This window comes from Eptesicus fuscus, chromosome 8 (genome assembly GCF_027574615.1).
Source record: "Eptesicus fuscus isolate TK198812 chromosome 8, DD_ASM_mEF_20220401, whole genome shotgun sequence".
NCBI classification, from domain to species: Eukaryota; Metazoa; Chordata; class Mammalia; order Chiroptera; family Vespertilionidae; genus Eptesicus; species Eptesicus fuscus.
In genome coordinates, this window is record NC_072480.1 from 15,809,228 (window position 1) to 15,826,775 (window position 17,548).

The 17,548-nt window shown below is 38.8% G+C and overlaps 1 protein-coding gene and 1 non-coding gene across 4 annotated transcripts in view; one reads left to right on the forward strand and one right to left on the reverse strand.

Annotated features, from left to right (window-relative positions):
• CAB39L (calcium binding protein 39 like) overlaps nucleotides 1-17,548 on the forward strand; it is a 172,570-nt gene that overhangs the window by 87,513 nt on the left and 67,509 nt on the right. The window lies entirely within an intron of this gene.
• LOC114232994 (U6 spliceosomal RNA) lies at nucleotides 3,154-3,255 on the reverse strand. The gene has a single exon (XR_003619106.1). It is a non-coding gene; the product is annotated as a U6 spliceosomal RNA (small nuclear RNA).

Consider the following 17,548-nt stretch of genomic DNA (forward strand, 5'->3'; position numbering starts at 1 on the left):
TTTTTGTTTGTTAATTCTCACCCAAGGATATTTTTCAATAGATTTTTAGAGAGAATGAAAGGGAGGGAGAGAGGAGGAGAAAGAAAAAGAGAGGGAGAGAGTGACATTGATGTGAGAGAGCCATGTCGATTGGTTGCCTCCTGCACGCACCCTGACCAAGGTCAGGGATCAAATCTGCAACCCAGGTACATGCCCTTGACTGGAAATGGAACCCCCAACACTTTGGTGAGTGGGCCAGTGCTCTAACCACTGAGCATATCAGCCAGGACTAAATGTGCCCTGTGTCCTTTTTTTTTTTTAACATTTCTTTTGTTTTTAAATTTATCTTTATTGTTGAAAGTATTACAGATGTCCCCATTGTGTTGTTGTTGTTTTTCCCATTGACCCCCTTCTCCTTGTACCCACCCTCTCCCCCCATGCCTTTACCACACTAATGTCTGTGTCTATGGGCTATGCATATATGCATATATGTTCCCCATTTTAATCTCTCCTCTCTACACTTCCACTCCCACTTTCCCTCTGAAATTCATCAGTCTGTTCCATGGTTCTGTGTCTCTGGATCTATTTTGTTCATCAGTTTATTTTGTTCATTAGATTCCACATATGAGTGAGATTATGTGATACTTGTATTTCTCTGACTGGCTTATTTCACTTACCATAATACTCTCCAGGTACCTCCATGCTGTCTTAAATGGTAAGAGATCCTTCTTTCTTACTGTTGCATAGTATTCCATATTATAAATGTACTACTGCTTTTTTATCTACTCGTCTACTGATGGGCACTTGAGCTGTTTCCAGATCTTCACTATTGTAAATTTTGCTGCTATGAACATAGGGGTGCATATATTCTTTCTGATTGGTGTTTTGGGTTTCTTAGAATATATTCCTAGAAGTGGGATCAGTGGGTCAAATGGTAGTTCCATATTTAATTTTTTTAGGAAACTCCATACTGTTTTCCATAATGGCTGCACCAGTCTCCATTCCCACCAGCAGTGTGCCAGGGCTCCCTTTTCTCCACATCCTTGCCAGCACTTCTCATTTGTTGATGGTAGCCATTCTGACAGATGTGAGGTGATACCTCATTGTCATTTAATTTGCATCTCTCTGATAATTAGTGACTTTGAGCACTTTTTCATATGTCTCTTGGCCATCAGTATGTCCACTTTGGAGAAGTGTCTATTTAAAACTACAGGACATTGAAAAAAGAATTGGAGGAAGATATAAACAAGTGGAAGAATATACTGAGTTCATGGATTGGTAGAATTAACATCATTAACATGTCCATATTACACAAAGCAATCTATAGATTCAGTGCAATCCCTATTAAAATACCAATGGCATATTCTACAGATCTAGAACAAATACTCCAAAAAATTTATGGAACCAAAAGAGACCCTGAATAGCTACAGCAATCTTGAGAAAGAAGAACAAAGTTGGAGGGAATACAGTACCAGATATCAAGTTATACTACAAAGCCACTGTAATCAAAACAGCCTGAGACTGGCACAAGAACAGGCATATAGATGAATGGAACAGAATAGCAACCCCAGAAATAGATCCAAGCCATTATGCTCAATTAATATTTGGCAAAGGAAGCAAGAGCATGCAATGGAGTCAAGATAGTCTCTTCAATAAATGCTGTTGGGAAAATTGGACAGATACATGCAAAAAAATGAAACTAGATCAGCAACTTACATGATCACAAGAATAAACTCAAAATGAATAAAAGGCTTAAATGTAAGTCGTGAAACCATAAAAATCCTAGAAGAAACTGTAGGCAGCAAAATCTCAGATATCTTTCGTAGCAATATGTTTGCTGATACATCTCCTAGGGCAGTGGTCGGCAAACTCATTAGTCAACAGAGCCAAATATCAACAGTATAACGATTGAAATTTCTTTTGAGAGCCAAATTTTTTAAACTTAAACTTCTTCTAACGCCACTTCTTCAAAATAGCCTCACCCAGGCCGTGGTATTTTGTGGAAGAGCCACACTCAAGGGGCCAAAGAGCCGCATGTGGCTCGCGAGCCACAGTTTGCCGACCACGGTCCTAGGGCAAGGGAAGCAAAAGAGAAAATGAACAAATGGGACTATATCAAAGTAAAAAGCTTCTGCACAGCAAAAGAAACCATCAACACAATGAAAAGGGAGCTCACTGTATGGGAGAACATATTTGCCAATGATACATCTGATAAGGGGTTAATATCCAAAATATATAAGTAACTCATGAAACTTGACAGAATCCAATTAAAAAATGGGCAGAGAATGATTTCTGAAGTAAATTGCTTTTGGTTTTGTCACTGAGGAAGTGAAAGGAAAACTAATTACAGTGATTAGACCAAGATAAGGTCAGGGCTCTTGGGGAATCATGGAAATACTAGTCACAGGCTCTCCGACTGCTTAATTAAAAGAATATTTTTGGCTGACTGGAGCCAAGGAGGAGGAATACAGAGCAAGATTGTTCTGGAGATGTGACTCCAGGTGTGCTGAGTGGAACCAACACTGACTGAGGAACCTCCAAGGCCCAGACTTCAATTCATCCTTCCTTTCAGATACACTGGTCTTTTTCTCTCTTTTCATCCCACATCTGCTTCTCTAGCTTTGACATTTTTCTGCCCAATAACGTATTTTCCTACTTTATCCTCTTGCTGGGCTTGCTCACCTTCGCTCCCATCTTAATCCCCATTTTTAAAAAAAGCGGTCGTATGTTGAATTTAAGTGGAGTTTTTTCATTGTGTTTATATACTCTCATGTTTCTCTTATTTAATTTAAAATTAGTTATTATGAACATTTTTAGGAGCTGTACCTAGTGGAAAAATATCTGGCATGATATTAGAATTGTTTAGAGTCCTTGACCTGTCATTTGATAGTAACATAAACTTTTTTTTTCTGTTGTTAATCCTCACCCAGGGATATTTTTTCCATTGATTTTTCTAGAGTGAAAGGGAAGAGGACAGAGAGAAACATTGATGTGAGAGAGACACATGGCTTGGTTGCCTCCTGACACGCCCCAGCTGAGGCTGGGGATCAAGCCTGCAACCAAAGTACGAGGTGTGTACCCTTGACTGGAATAGAGCCGGTGACCCTTCAGTCTGCGGGCCAATACTGTAACCACTGAACCAAACTGGCTAGGGCTAGTTTTTGTTTTTGTTTTTTAAATATGAAATGTTTCATGATTTGGGTGTCATCCTTGGGCAGGGTCTATGCTAATCTTCTTTGTATTGTTCCAATTTTAGTATATGTGCTGCTGAAGCAAGCATGCGGCTAATTTTTTAATTATATAAAATAGGAGTATTATGAACTTTTAAATATTAAAGTAAATAAAACATACATATATATGTTATGAAAGAACATTAAATATATGTGCAAACTATATACAAATGTAAGTTAGTATACTTTCATTTTCTCTCTCAAACTAAAGTTAAAAAATATAAGCTATCTTATTTTTGTTATAACCCTTTGGTGTTTGCTTGTTTTATTTATTATTTTAGTTTGAGATTTATTTGGTCCAATTATTACAAATGGGATAAAGATCCATGTTCTTGAATTACAGTATTATATTTCTATACATCTATTTTTTGCACATTTCTCTGAGAGTAGCAATGCATTAAGCTATCATCATCATTAATTAATATGTTAGCTTGAGTTAATTTATGAAATTAGCCCAAATAGCAATTGGATGCTGGGAGGAATATGACCAAGGATGGTTATGTTTTGAAAACTGAGTCAGGGATGAGATGTTGTCAGGTTCAGTGACCTGGCAAAACTTTGAACAGCCACAGAATAGCCTACATTCAAAGTGCTGTCCAATAATTGGAGAGATAGGTATAAAACTTTGTTCAGCATTGGGTTAGAAAACAAAACACTTAATGCAAGTTTTCCTTATTTTACCTAGTATACTGAAAATGAATCAATTTACAGAGGATGTTTACTTAAACTTATTTGGGCATTAAAACACTTGCCTGAAAATTGACTTCTATGTTATCAAGTGAAAAAAACTTTTACTCTCTGGAATTCTTGGGGAAAAGAAGTATCTTTCTGAATATTTGAATTTTACATGTAGCTGGAGATTAACTCTTCAAATGCAGAGTTAAATAGATTATTTTTGTAAATTACTTTATATTATCTTTATAAAATGATTATATTATTTCTTCCCCTCCACAATAGTATTTTATATATAATAATTTCTACTGATGAATCAAAATTATCATTAGGAAGATCTATTATTGTGATAGTAGCTTAGCAGACAGGTCCTTCCCCTCCCCCCCCAAACTTTAAGGCATAATTGACCAAACAGTTCTTGACTTTGTTCATTCAACTGATGTAACACAATGCCTAGAACCTAGTTATAAATGAATTTTTATTCAGTAGATGAAGCTGTCCTTTGAAAGTCCATAGAACATAAATACTTATAAATACTTCTTGGTTAAATATATAAATGAAAAAGTTAAAATTCAGGACAGTTTAGTATTAAACATTCTACCAATTATGTAGTATTTTTAGGAAGGAGGCAGCATTACTAGCATTATTTACCTACTTACAGAAATATGCTATGTATCTCTTTGGACTGGAGACATGAATAATGAGACCAACTTTCCTTCTCAGTCCTAAAGTACCCATATAAACTAGTGACAGCTTAATAAAATTCCTCCAAACTTCAAAACTCAGTCTAATCACACAGAACCCCACCCTCCTCATCTCCTGCTTCATATGTAGCACTGGTACAGCCCCTTCTAAATTAAGGGTATCTTAAGTGATAGGACTGCGTTTCCCACATCTAATGCCATGTCTATTGGTTGGTTGAATGAATAGATAGAGGAATGAAAATGAGAGATAGAAGCAGAAGTAAGGGAATTGGACCAAAGAAAGATGTCCTGAGGCACAATAATAAGCCATGTTTCTTAGTAAATTGTGTAGAAGATAAATAAGAGTAATAATAGCATCATTTCAGTAAGTGAATAACCTTTCCTGAGCCTCCTTTCAAGAACACAAGTCATTTGACTGTAAAATTTCTGGTGTATGTTTTTATAATAGGAAGGAAATATTACTTTAAGAATGGGCTGCAGCTTTTGCTAGATAACCTAAAAGAATGGAACATTACTTACAGAGAAAAAAAGTGAACTTTTGTTTAGAAGCCACCTAGATGGACTTTTTGTTAGTTGTGAAAGGTGGGGTGGCTAGGCAATGTTTGGACAGAAAAGACTGAAGGAAAAGAGCTTAGATTCCCTTTGCAGAGTAAAGTAACAGAAATTTGATAAATGCCCTCTCTTGAGCTAAGTTTGATAGGAGTAGGAAATCCAAGAGATTTAGAAGGGTTTGGAGTGAGGGAGAGAGAAAGCTCTAAGAACCATGGCAGAGGAAGGGACTTACGGAACAAGATGATCAGGAATGCTAAGGAATCTTTAGTAATAGTGCTTTGTAGGATTCAACTTTTTTTTATATTATTGACAGTATTACAGATGTCCCCCATTCCACCCTACCTTTGCCCCACTCTACCCAACCCCTACCCCACCCCAGGCCTTTACCGCAGTATTGTCTGTGTCCATGGGCTATGCACATATGTATATACTACAGGCCCGGTGCATGAAATTTGTGCACAGGGGAGGGGTCCCCTCAGCCCAGCCTGCACCCTCTCCAATCCGGGACATCCCTCTCACAATCCTGGACCGCTGGCTCCTATTCACTCACCTGCCTGACTGCCTGGTTGCCCCTAACTGCCCCCATCCCCTGCCGGCCTGATCGCCCCTCACTGCCTCTGCGTGCCAGCCTGATCACCCCTAACTGCCCCCCATGCTGGCCTGGTCGCCCCTAACTGCCCCCCTCTGCCGGCCTGGTCGCCCCTAACTGCCCCCCCTTGCTGGCCTGGTCGCCCCCAACTGCCCTCTCCTGCTGGCCTGGTCGCCTCACACAGCCTACTTGTTCAGTTGTTTGGTCATTCCTCACTAACCCCGCTGCCAGCCTGGTCGTAGGCAGCCATCTTGTGAGGGTGTGAGGGGCAATTGCATATTACCTCTTTATTATATAGGAAGTTATTTGGTTAATCTCTCCCAGTCCCGTGCCCTCCCCTCTGAGATCTGTCAGTCTGTTCCATGCCTCCATGCCTCTAGACCTGTCAGTTTATTTTGTTCATTGGATTCCAGTATGTCGGAATTCAATTTGAAGTTGTTTCTGCACTGCGCTATAATTATCCTTAGTTACCCAGCTTAAACCTTTGATAAAAGAACTATTAAGTATATGTTGATTGAAGGAGAAGGGGCGGTTTTCTATACTTGGGATAAACAGGGTGTTGAGAAAATAACTAGTTACAGGAGGCAAGACAAGGAACCAGATTGAGAGAATGTAGGAGTAGGGATTTGCCATAAATTTTTATTTAAGCCTTAAAATTCCTGGCAAAAGAACCACTTCAGCATATTGTTAATGAGGTTTGTGTTTTTTTTTAAAAAAAAGTTGTGGCTGAGATTTCAAGGCTTCTGATTTTGTGGGCTCAGGATCAAACTCAGAACTGTGTTTGGGCACTGTTCAAGACACAGTTTTAGACTCTTTGATGTTTTGAAACACAATGTGATAAGAGATCAAAGGATGGAAATTTATTGCATCTAAGAGTTGATGCATTCATTTTAAAGGCAGGTGTGCCTTGCAAAGCTAGGGTTATACAAAGTCAATTGTTCGGGTTGAATTAGAAAGCAGCTCAAAGAAGAAGAAAACTTTCTACAATGATAATTTAATTTCTAGTAATTATTTCTTGCTACATTAAAAATATCAGCAAAATAAGAACTCCAGAATCAGCTTCTTAATAAGCCATTTTATGGTACTAAGTTTTTGAAAATTTCCATTCCCTAAAGATCTTTTTCTGTTGCCTGGCCCTGATAAAAGTGCTCCTTAACCTTTGGTTTTATTAATGTAAAAATGAGAAATTATGAAGTCTTAAGATTTGACAGTACTTCATGCATTTAACAATTTGAAATGCTTACTATGTGTGTAGGGCATTGATTCTATTTGGTATTGATTCTGTTTTGTTGTTTATATATTTTTTCACCCTGTTCAAGAATTTATAACCTCAGGTGGGGAAATACTTACATCATATTAAATAGAATGTTATGTTATTGTTACCCTACTATTCTTTTAAAACTAATGAATATAAACTTTAGAAGTATCATGTCCTTAAACAGAAGCATAACCTGTTAATTGTTTGCATGCCCCCTGTAAAAATTAAGACAATGACCATTGTAGTTTAACCTTACCATACTTTTTAAGGAAGGTAACCTACCCTAAAGATAAAGCCTGCTCAGGCCCTCTGCTTTCTGGGAAAAGCTCCCTCCCCCACCTACATGGTGATAGTGGGAGCAGCCATCTTGTGCAACATAACACCCAGCCCAACACACAGCTGACTGGCCAAGCAGTGGACAGCAGACAAAAACAGGGCAAAGTATTTCTGCAGGATTCTGGAAGTGGAACTGAGACACAGAACTCTGTCTGTAACCAGGAGGTAAAGACGTTAGTTACAGTTTCTCCATCAGTGGCCAGGTGTCCTACCATATAAACTAAAGAAGTAGAGAATCCAGTCTACAGAAAAGACAGAAGAATGAAAAAAAAAAAAAAAATAGGCAGAGGAATGGTGGGGGTGGGGCTCCCTGATGGAATTCATGTAATACGTAAGTTTAGTTTAACTTAAAAATTTTTGAGAGCAGCTAACTCTGAGCTAGCATGTGCTTGAGTTCTCTGAAACTTTCCCAGTACCTAGAAATTAGCTTTGTAATCAGCTTCTTCACCTACCCCAGCCTCTGGCAACCAGTAATCTATCTTCTGTTCCTGTATTTTTGCCTTTGCAAAATGTATAAATGGAACTATACAGAATGTACCCTTTTGTGTCTATCTTCCTTCACTTAGTATAATGCATTTACCATGTTGTTGTTATGTATAATGTGTTTGTTACTCTTTATTGCCGAGTAGTATCGCATTATATGGATGCACTACAGATCATTTAACCATTCCCCAGTTGAAGGATATTTGGGGAATTTTAAATTTTTAGCAATTATAAGTAAAAGTTATAACTATTTACATGCATTTTTATGTGAATGTAGGTTTTTATTTCACTTGGATAAATACTAGTACCTAGGTGTAGGATTGTTGGGTAGTGTCGAATTTTTTTGTTTTGGCTTTGTTTTTGTTTTTTAAAATTTAGCCATTCTAGTAAGTTTTAGTGTTATCTCATTGACGCTTTAATTTTTATTCCTGTAGTGACTGACGTGGAATATCTTTTCAAGTGTTTACTTGCCACCATATCTCCTCCTTTGTGAAGTATCTATTCAGAGCTTTTGCCCTCCTTTTATTTGGTTGTTGAATTTCAAGAATTCTTTATATAGTCTGTATAAAAGTCAATGGCAGTAATTTGTTGTTGTTGTTAATCCTTACCCGAGGATATTTTTTTCCATTGATTTTTTTTTTTTTTAGAGAGAGTGGAAGGGAGGGGAGAAGGGAAGGAGGGAGAGAGACAGGGAGACACCTCGATTGGTTGCCTCCTGCACTCATCCAGACGGTCGCCGGGGAACAAACCTGAAACCCAGGAATTGAACCCACGACCCTTCTGTCTGCAGGTGGACACTAAGCACTGAACCACGTGGGCCAGGGCAGTGGCAGCAATTTTGAAGCGGATGTTTTTTCCTCCAATTCCTATCCTCTTTTGATCTCTCATTTGCCTTTTCTCACTTCTGTTATCAATCAGTGAGGGATGCTCTTTATCAGCAGTTACTTTTAATTGCTATGACAGCTATTCAGCACTTCTTTCTTCCCTCTTTTTATAATTTTTTATTTGATTCCAGTAGATACTTCCATATATACACCATTCATTCAGCAAATAAGCATTGAGCATCTCATGTCAGGGCTGACCATTTTTGAATTTGCCAGCTAACACAAGTGCTTCTTCAGCTTTGATATCTAATCAGTTACATTATATGTAATCTTAGAATTATTGGCTAATTTCAGACAATTTTGTTCATTTCTAAATGTTGCAGAAGACTGGTTTTGAAATAGTTAAGGTTTTATTCCAGTTATATATAGTATGCTTAGTGGGTATCTACAATGGTTGCACTTAATGTAGAGACCATCATTCATCATCTGTACCTGTTTAAATTTTCTGTATTGCTTTCCATTCTAGTCATTTCCTCTGTTTGGAGAAGCTGTTCCTGTAGCAGAACTTGTATTTGTTATTCACAGGGGTTTTCTTTGACTTTGCATATATTTGCTGATGAACTAGAAGAATGTTTTCCTCTATGTAAAAGTTGGATAGAGTTCTATGGAGCATCATTTCTACTGTTCACTGGAATGCTGTATGGAAATGTTCTTGTGGCATTTCATACTGGGAAGTATGAAAAGCACGCTCTCATGACATTTCAAAGAAGATTAATATTCTGCAGTATTACTGTGGAGTTTAGAAAGACTTGAACAAAACAGATTACTTCTTTCATTTATAATTACCAATATAGCTCTTTTACACAATACTAGTTGTACCGGTTAATAATGTGGATTTTGTAATCAAAGAAAACACGATAATTTCAAGAGAAACATCAAAAGTGCTTTATTCAAAGTAATCTCCATCCCTAGCTACACATGTCCCCCATATTTCAGGTAATTTGTGGATACTGTCCCAATAGAACTTTTCTTGTTTTAAGGCAAACCATTCAGAGACCCAATTTTCCACTTCTTTGTACGTACATTTCATGCTGTTGAAGCAACATTTTACTGATGACTTTTCGGTTTTCCATTTGTCTTTTGTTCAGTTGATGTGGCACCCATTTTCTTTCCTTTAAAATCTTTTTAAAAAAATATATATTTTATTGATTTTTTACAGAGAGGAAGAGAGAGGGATAGAGAGTTAGAAAACATCGATGATAGAGAAACATGGATCAGCTGCCTCTTGCACACCCCCTACTGGGGATGTGCTCGCAACCAAGGTACATGCCCTTGACCAGAATCGAACCTGGGACCTTTCAGTCCGCAGGCCGACGCTCTATCCACTGAGCCAAACCGGTTTCAGCTCTTTCCTTTAAAATCTTTCCCATTGCTTGTAAATGATTGAAAATTGTTTGCTGAGCAACGTTTAATCTTTCTGCAAGTTGTTTTTGAGTTTGACATGCATATTCATCCAATAATGCTTGTAATTGTTGGTCTTCAAGTTTTTTCGGTTGACCTGGACGTTCTTTGTCTTTCACATAGAAATCATCACTTTCAAAGTGTTTAAACCAGCGTTCACAAGTATCTTGAAATGAAGCATATTCACCATAAGCTTCCTGAAGTATAGGATAACTTTTTCTTCAAAATAAAGTAATGAATTAAAACTTCCTGCAAATGCTCTTTTTTTTTGGCATGACATTTGACATTATTAAGCATAAAATTATGATGTTAAAGCCTTCACCAAATTTGACATATGAAGTTTTGAAGCTTGCTGTCAATACAACAAAATAGCATACAGATCAAATCACATATATATCAACATATGTGTAACTCCATCTATTGAAAAAAAATCTGCATTATTAACTGGTACACCTAGTAAATATATTCTTTAATGCCTGTATAAATGAAATTTATGTAGTATGAACATTTATTTTAGTATTTTAAAATCGTGAGAACAACTGATTCTAAAGTATCCTTTTAAATTGAAGACTCACCTCCTAATTTTTCTATTAAAATTTGTATTTTGTATAGTGCTTTTTCATAAAAGAAGATATAATTTGCTTTCTTGTGTACCTGTATCACTTCCTTTAAACCCTTCTTCTTTTCTCCATGGCTTTCTTTCCTTCCTTTCTTCTTTACTCTCTCCTCTCTCTTCTTCCCTCTTTTTTTTATTAGGGGGGTGGGGGCGGGTGCAGTGGGCCACCAAATTACTTTGTTTGAAGGAATGCTACAAATGAAAGAATGTAAGTGGATGATTTGTATAACTTACAGGAAAAGTAAAGGTAACTCCATCATGCAGGTACTGCTTTGGTGACCAGGAAAGTCACCACTGTGGCTGTGGGGAGCCAGCCTAAGGCTTAACTCTCATCACTGTCTCCCAGGGTGTGCTTGTCAAAGAGATACCTTGCCATGCCAGATTCAGGGGCCCTCATCTTTCATAAGTTAGTTATTCCACCCCTCTCTTTGTTTTTCTCTATGAAGTGATGTGAAAGCAATGGATAGTCATTGGTATTTCTTATATTTAATCATTGTCAACATTTTGATGTTCCACTTTATTTTTGCCAGTTAGATATACTATAATTTATTTAAGCATGCCTAATTCTGGATATATTGCTTGCTTCCAACACTTGATTATCATCACTACGATAAAGATCTCTGTGCCTGATACTTTTTTGCTGTACTTAAGAGTGTTATTTAGGACTTCTTTCTCAGCCTAGATTTCTCAATGTGGGATTCTAGGACATCACAGGTATTATTACATTGCTTTACATCCTCACCAACAATGTATGATTGAAATAATTGAATATTACCATTTAAAAAATTACTGGACCAATTTATATTTCCCACCAGCAATGTACGAGGATTCCCTTTTCTCCACATCCTTTTCAACACTTGCTATTTTTTATTTTATTGATGATAGTCATTCTACAGGTGTGAGGTAGAATCTCATTGTGATTTTGACTTGCATTTCCCTTATAACTAATGATGATGTAGAACATCTTTTCATATGTCTGTTGGCCATCTGTATGTTTTCCTTGGAAAAGTGTCTATTTAGATCTTCAGTGCATTTTTAAATTGGATTGTTTGATTTTTTTATTATTGAGTTGTGAATTTCTTATATATTTTGGATATTGTTAGCCCCTTATCAGAGGTATCACTTACAAATATCTTCTCCCACTCAGTTGCTGCTTTTTTGCTTTGTTGATGATTTCTTTTGTGTACAAAAGCTTTACTCAAAAAAAAATTGAAAAAACCTATTTGTAAAGATATATGTACCCCGTGTTCATTACAGCATTATTTTCAATAGCTGAAACAAGGAAACAACCTAGTTGTTTTTCTACTGATGATTGGATAAAGAAGATGGAATACTACTCAGCCATAAAAAAGATGAAATGTTACCATTGGGGCAACATGGATGTATCTTGAGATTATCATGCTAAAAGTGAAATAAATCAGATAGAAAAGGACAAGAACCATATGATTTTACTGAAATGTGGAATATAAAATAAAAAACAACCAAACAAATAAAAACTAAACTCATAAATACAGACAACAGAATTGTGGTTATCAGAGGGGAAGGGGAATGGAGGGAGGATGAATAGGGTAAAGGGGGTGACAGAAGGAGAGTAGACGTCATGTAGTGAGCCACAATATTGTATTATAATGTTGCACACCTAAAATTTATGTAATGATATTAACCAGTATTAACCCCCGCCCCCCAACAAATGTAATTTTTAAAAAATTACTGGGACTCTGAGCCAAATGACAACTTAGGAGGCTCCTGAATTTCCCTACTCCTGGGGAAGCACAGAATGTACAGTTACATATGGAAGAATTCCCTCTGAGAGAAGTTTAGAAACTAGGTGAGTGACTCCTACTTGTTAGGTAACTGAGAAAGTATCTACATCAAAATGGGTAGGAAATGCTGAGACACACTCTCACCATAAACCTCAGCCCTGGCACAGCACCATACAATTGGGAGGGAACCCTCAACTCCTAGGTTCTCCCTAAGAAGGAAAGGGTTTGAATCACACATCTAGTCCCCCAACTTTCCAAGCTGCCAACTGAGAAAGGGGCACCCAAATTACCTATCTGTGAATCTAGTTGCTGGCTGTGATTCTCCCAAGAGCCCAAAAGAGGTAGTGGGTACTTCCCCTGCTTTCTTTTTTCAGCTTGTTCCAACAAGAAAACCAAGTTGCCAGTATCTTCCTGGAAAGAGCTTGAATACACATCTTGTGCCCCAGCTTTTATGGCTGCCACTCGAGGGACAGATCCCCAAATAAACTAGCCCTGATAGATAATGGAGCTTGCATTCATGAGTCTCACAGGACTATAATAAACAAGGAAGCACTTTTTAAATGGGCATAGGAACACCCCTCATGGCTATTACACCCAGGCTTAGTGCAGAAGAAATAGGCCCAGTTTCTCTGTGGAAGCGATTTGAGTGCAGCCTTTCCCAGCTGCTGTCCAAGGATTCAACTTTTAATCAGTCTGCAATCAAGATACTGTCTGCAATCCTTCCCTTTGGGACACCGACAAGTCTTGGCATACCCTTAACTACTGGGAGCCACTAAGAACAACGATGGTGGGTTAGACAGTTACAAATGTTTGACAGGCACAAGGAACTTAGGACAGGCTGATTGACAGGGTTCATCTCTTACACGAGATCATTCTGTCCAGAGTGGGAGAGATGGCTGTTCTACCTAATGCAGGCATCCTCAAACTATGGCCCGCGGGCCACATGTGGGTGTTTTTGCCGTTTTTTTTTTTGTTTTTTTTTTTACTTCAAAATAAGATATGTGCAGTGTGCATAGGAATTTGTTCATAGTTTTTTTTAAACTATAGTCCGGCCCTCCAACAGTCTGAGGCACAGTGAACTGGCCCCCTGTTTAAAAAGTTTGAGGACCCCTGACCTAATGTGTGGAAGCCAACACAGAGAATTAAGGAAAATGAAGAAACAAAGGGAAATCTTAGAAACAAAAGAATAAGACAAATCTCTAAAAACCAAGCTTAATGAAATAGAGATCAGTGGTTTACTTCATAGAGAGTTCAAAATAATAGTCATAAAACTGCTCACTAGGTCAAGAGAGCAATTCGTGAACAAAGTGAGAATAACAGAGGGACAGAAAATATTAAAAAATACAGAAATCACAGAGCTGAAGAATACAATAACTGTGCTGAAAAATTCAACCGAGAGCTTCTACAACAGACTAGATAAAATGGAAGTAAGGATCAGTAAACTTGAAAACACTGTAGTACAATTCATGGATCAAAGGAGCAAAAAGAATTTTAAAAAGAGTGAAGATAGCTTTAGAGACTTAAAGGACATCATTATGTGCACTGATATATGCATTGTAGGGGTCCCTAATGAAAAGAGAAAGGGGAAGAAAGCTTTTTCAAATAAATAATGACTGAAAATTTTTTTAACCTGGGGAAAGAAACAGACATGCAGGTTCAGGAAGCACAAATTTTTACAAATAAGATGGATCCAAAGGAGGCAACCGGGCTGATCAGGGGAAGGCACCAGCGCCATCACCCTGCTGCTGCAGCCACTGCCAACCACTGCAGCCGCCAAGGTGTTTTCATCAACATGGATTCCAGTCCATTCACCATGAAAAAATGACAACTTTCTTTAGGCATTTTCAAGATGTGTCTTTCATAGGATATGACATTTCTTTCTTTCTTCTTTTTTTTATCCTCACCTGAGGATATGTTTCCATTGATTTTTAGAGAATGTGGAAGAGAGAGGGAGAGACAGAGAGAAACATCAATGTGAGAGGGACACTTTGATTGGTTGCCTCCTGCATGAGCCCTGACCTGGGCCTCGGCCAGGGAAGAACCTGTAACCTAGGTACATGCCCTTGATCAGAATTGAACCCGGACCCTGTGGTTGGCAGGCCGAGGCTCTATCCACTGAGCCAAACCGGCTAGGGCAGGATATGACATTTCTTAGCCCTCCAGCAGCGGACCTTCGTTTTATCCTCCAGGAGTGTGGTGGAAAAACCCTAGATCACCTTCTTGGATTTTTAAAACCCAAGTTACTAAGAACACTGCAAGTGGCAGTGTACAGGGAGCTTAGCCAATGAGCAGTCAGAGAAGGTGTTTATGCTTGAACTGGTTTGGCTCAGTGGATAGAGCATCGGCCTGCAGACTGAAGGGTCCCAGGTTTGATTCCTGTTTAGGGCATGTACCTTGGTTGGGGGCACATCCCCAGTGGGGAGTGCAGGAGGCAGCTGATCAATGTTTCTCTCTCATCGATATTTCCAACTGTCTATCCCTCTCCCCTCTTCTCTGTAAAAGAAATCAATAAAATATATTTAAAAAAAGAAAAGGTGTTTCCTCTGCAGTTCATGTGCAGAGGACCCCCTGCATTGTGTCCACTGGGCTAGGGGCATGTCCCCGCCACCCAGGGGACATGCCCCCGAGGCTGGCAGCCAGCCCCACGTTGTGGGCGCCGGGCTGGGGGAAGTGAACCCAGGCTGCTGCTTGGTGCCAGCGCATGCGCAAGGGGCCATGGGGTGGGAACATCTGCTTGGCGCCTGCACCCGTAGGCCCGGAGTGGTGGGGGCATTCTGGGACCCCGGCTGCTCAGGGCCTATGCATGGGCCTACAGGCTAGGAGCGGCCTGGGTCCTGAGGATGTTCCCAGGACCCAGGCTGCTCAGCACCTGCGTATGCAAATTAACTGCCATCTTTGTCAGGTTAATTTGCATACTCACTCCTGATTGGCTGGTGAGTGTAGAGGAGATATGGTCAATTTACATGTTTCTCTTTTAATATATAGGACTAGTAGCCCTGTGCACAAATCCGTGCGCCATTAGCTCTCTGCGGGGCCTGGCCGCTCTGTGCCTGTTGCCCAGAGGCTCTCTGTGGCCCATCTGCGCCCTGGCCTGGCCAGAGGCCCATCTGCGGCTGGGAAATGCAAACAACTTCCCTCCCTGTTCTCAGGAACTCTGATAAAGGGCTTCCTTCCTCTTTCTTGGCTGGCTTTCACCCCTGTGCCTCCACCATCAGCCCCTCCTGTCACTCTATCCTCCACCTCCTCCACCTTCTGGCTGCCCAGGCTTGACCTTGTCCGGAAGTCAGGGGCCACTCGACTCTGCTCAGCTCACCGGTTCCTTCTCTTCTTACACAAGCGTTCCACCCCCTGGCCTGGCCAGAGGCCCATCCGCAGCCCGGAGCATAACGCTTGCCTTGTCGCCGCGGTGACAAAGCAAACATTCTGCCAGGCCGCTCACACTGCCTGCTCTCAGTGGCTGCCACCGCCCCCCCCGGGACTGGGGGACTTCGGTGGGGCTGAGAGGACTGGGCACCACCATCTTGTGGCTATGGGCACCACCATCTTTGTGACAGAGTGATGGTTAATTTGCATATTACCCTTTTATTAGATTATCAAAAAGATAATGTACACAAAGTGCTAAAAGAAAAGAACTTCAAATAAAATACTATACCTGACAAATTTGTTGTTCAGAACAAAATGAAAGATAAATTATTTCCTAAACCAACAAAAGCTGAAGATGTCTATCACCACTAAATTGTCCTTATAAGAAATGTTAAAGGCAATTCTTCAGGCTGAAATGAAAGTATGCTAATTAGTAATAAAACATGAAAGTATAAAACTTAATGGTAAAGGTAACTTATAGTTAAAGATAGAATAATACTGTAATGGTGGTGGTTAAATTACTTATAATTCTAGTATAAAGTTTTAAGGGAAAAGTATTAAAAATAACTACAATTACAATAGTTTGTTAAAGCATACATAATTTAAAAGATGTGAAGTGACATCATAACATAAAATGTTGGACAGGGGTATGTAAAATGTAAAGGTTTATATGCATTCAAAGTTAAGTTGTTATCAGCTTAAATTACTCTTATAAATATAACATATTTTCTGTAATCTTCATGGTAATCATAAAGCAAAAACCCATTGTAGAAAAACAGAGAAAGAGAAAGGAGTTGAAGCATAGCACTGTAAAAATAATTAAATCACAAGGGAAGAGAGGAAGAAAGAAACTATAAAACAGCCAGAAAACAATTAAGAAAATGGCAGTAATAATTCCATACCTTTCAGTAATTGCTTTAAATATAAATGGACTAACTTCTTGAATCAAAAGACACAGAGTGGCTGAATGGATAACAAAACAAGACCTAATTATATTCTGCTTAGAAGAGAATCACTTCAGCTTTAAGGATATACATGGGCTGAATGTGAAGGGATGGGAAAAAATATTCCATGCAAATGAATTCTAAAAGAATGCAGGAGTATAATAGACGACATAGACATTAAGCCAAAAACTGTAACAAGAGACAAAGAAGGTCTTTATATAATCAGTTATGTGCTTCATAACCATATTTCGGTCAACGATGGACTGCGTATGAGGTGGTGGTCCCATAATATTATCATGGAGCTGAAAAATTCCTATCTCCTAGTGACATGGTAGCTGTCATACTGTTCTAGTGCAATGCATTACTCATATGTTTATGATGATGATGGTGTAAACAAACCTACTGCACTGCCACTTGCATACTAGTAAAAGTATAGCACATATCATTACAGTTGTAGATTATACCATCTAGGTTTATGTAAGTACACTCTCTGATGTTTGCACAATGATGAAATCACCTAATGATACATTTCTCAGACCATATGCCCATTGTTAAGTATCACATGACTGAAATGGGGACAGTTATTCAAGTTGCTATAACAATTATAAATATTCAGCCAACATTGGAGCACCTAAATATATAAAACAATTATTAACACATCTGAAGGGAGAAATAGGCAACAATGAAATAATCCTAGGGGACTTTAATACCCCACTTTCTTTTTTATTAATAAAAAAATGGGCAACGGACCTAAATAGATACTTTTCGAAAGGA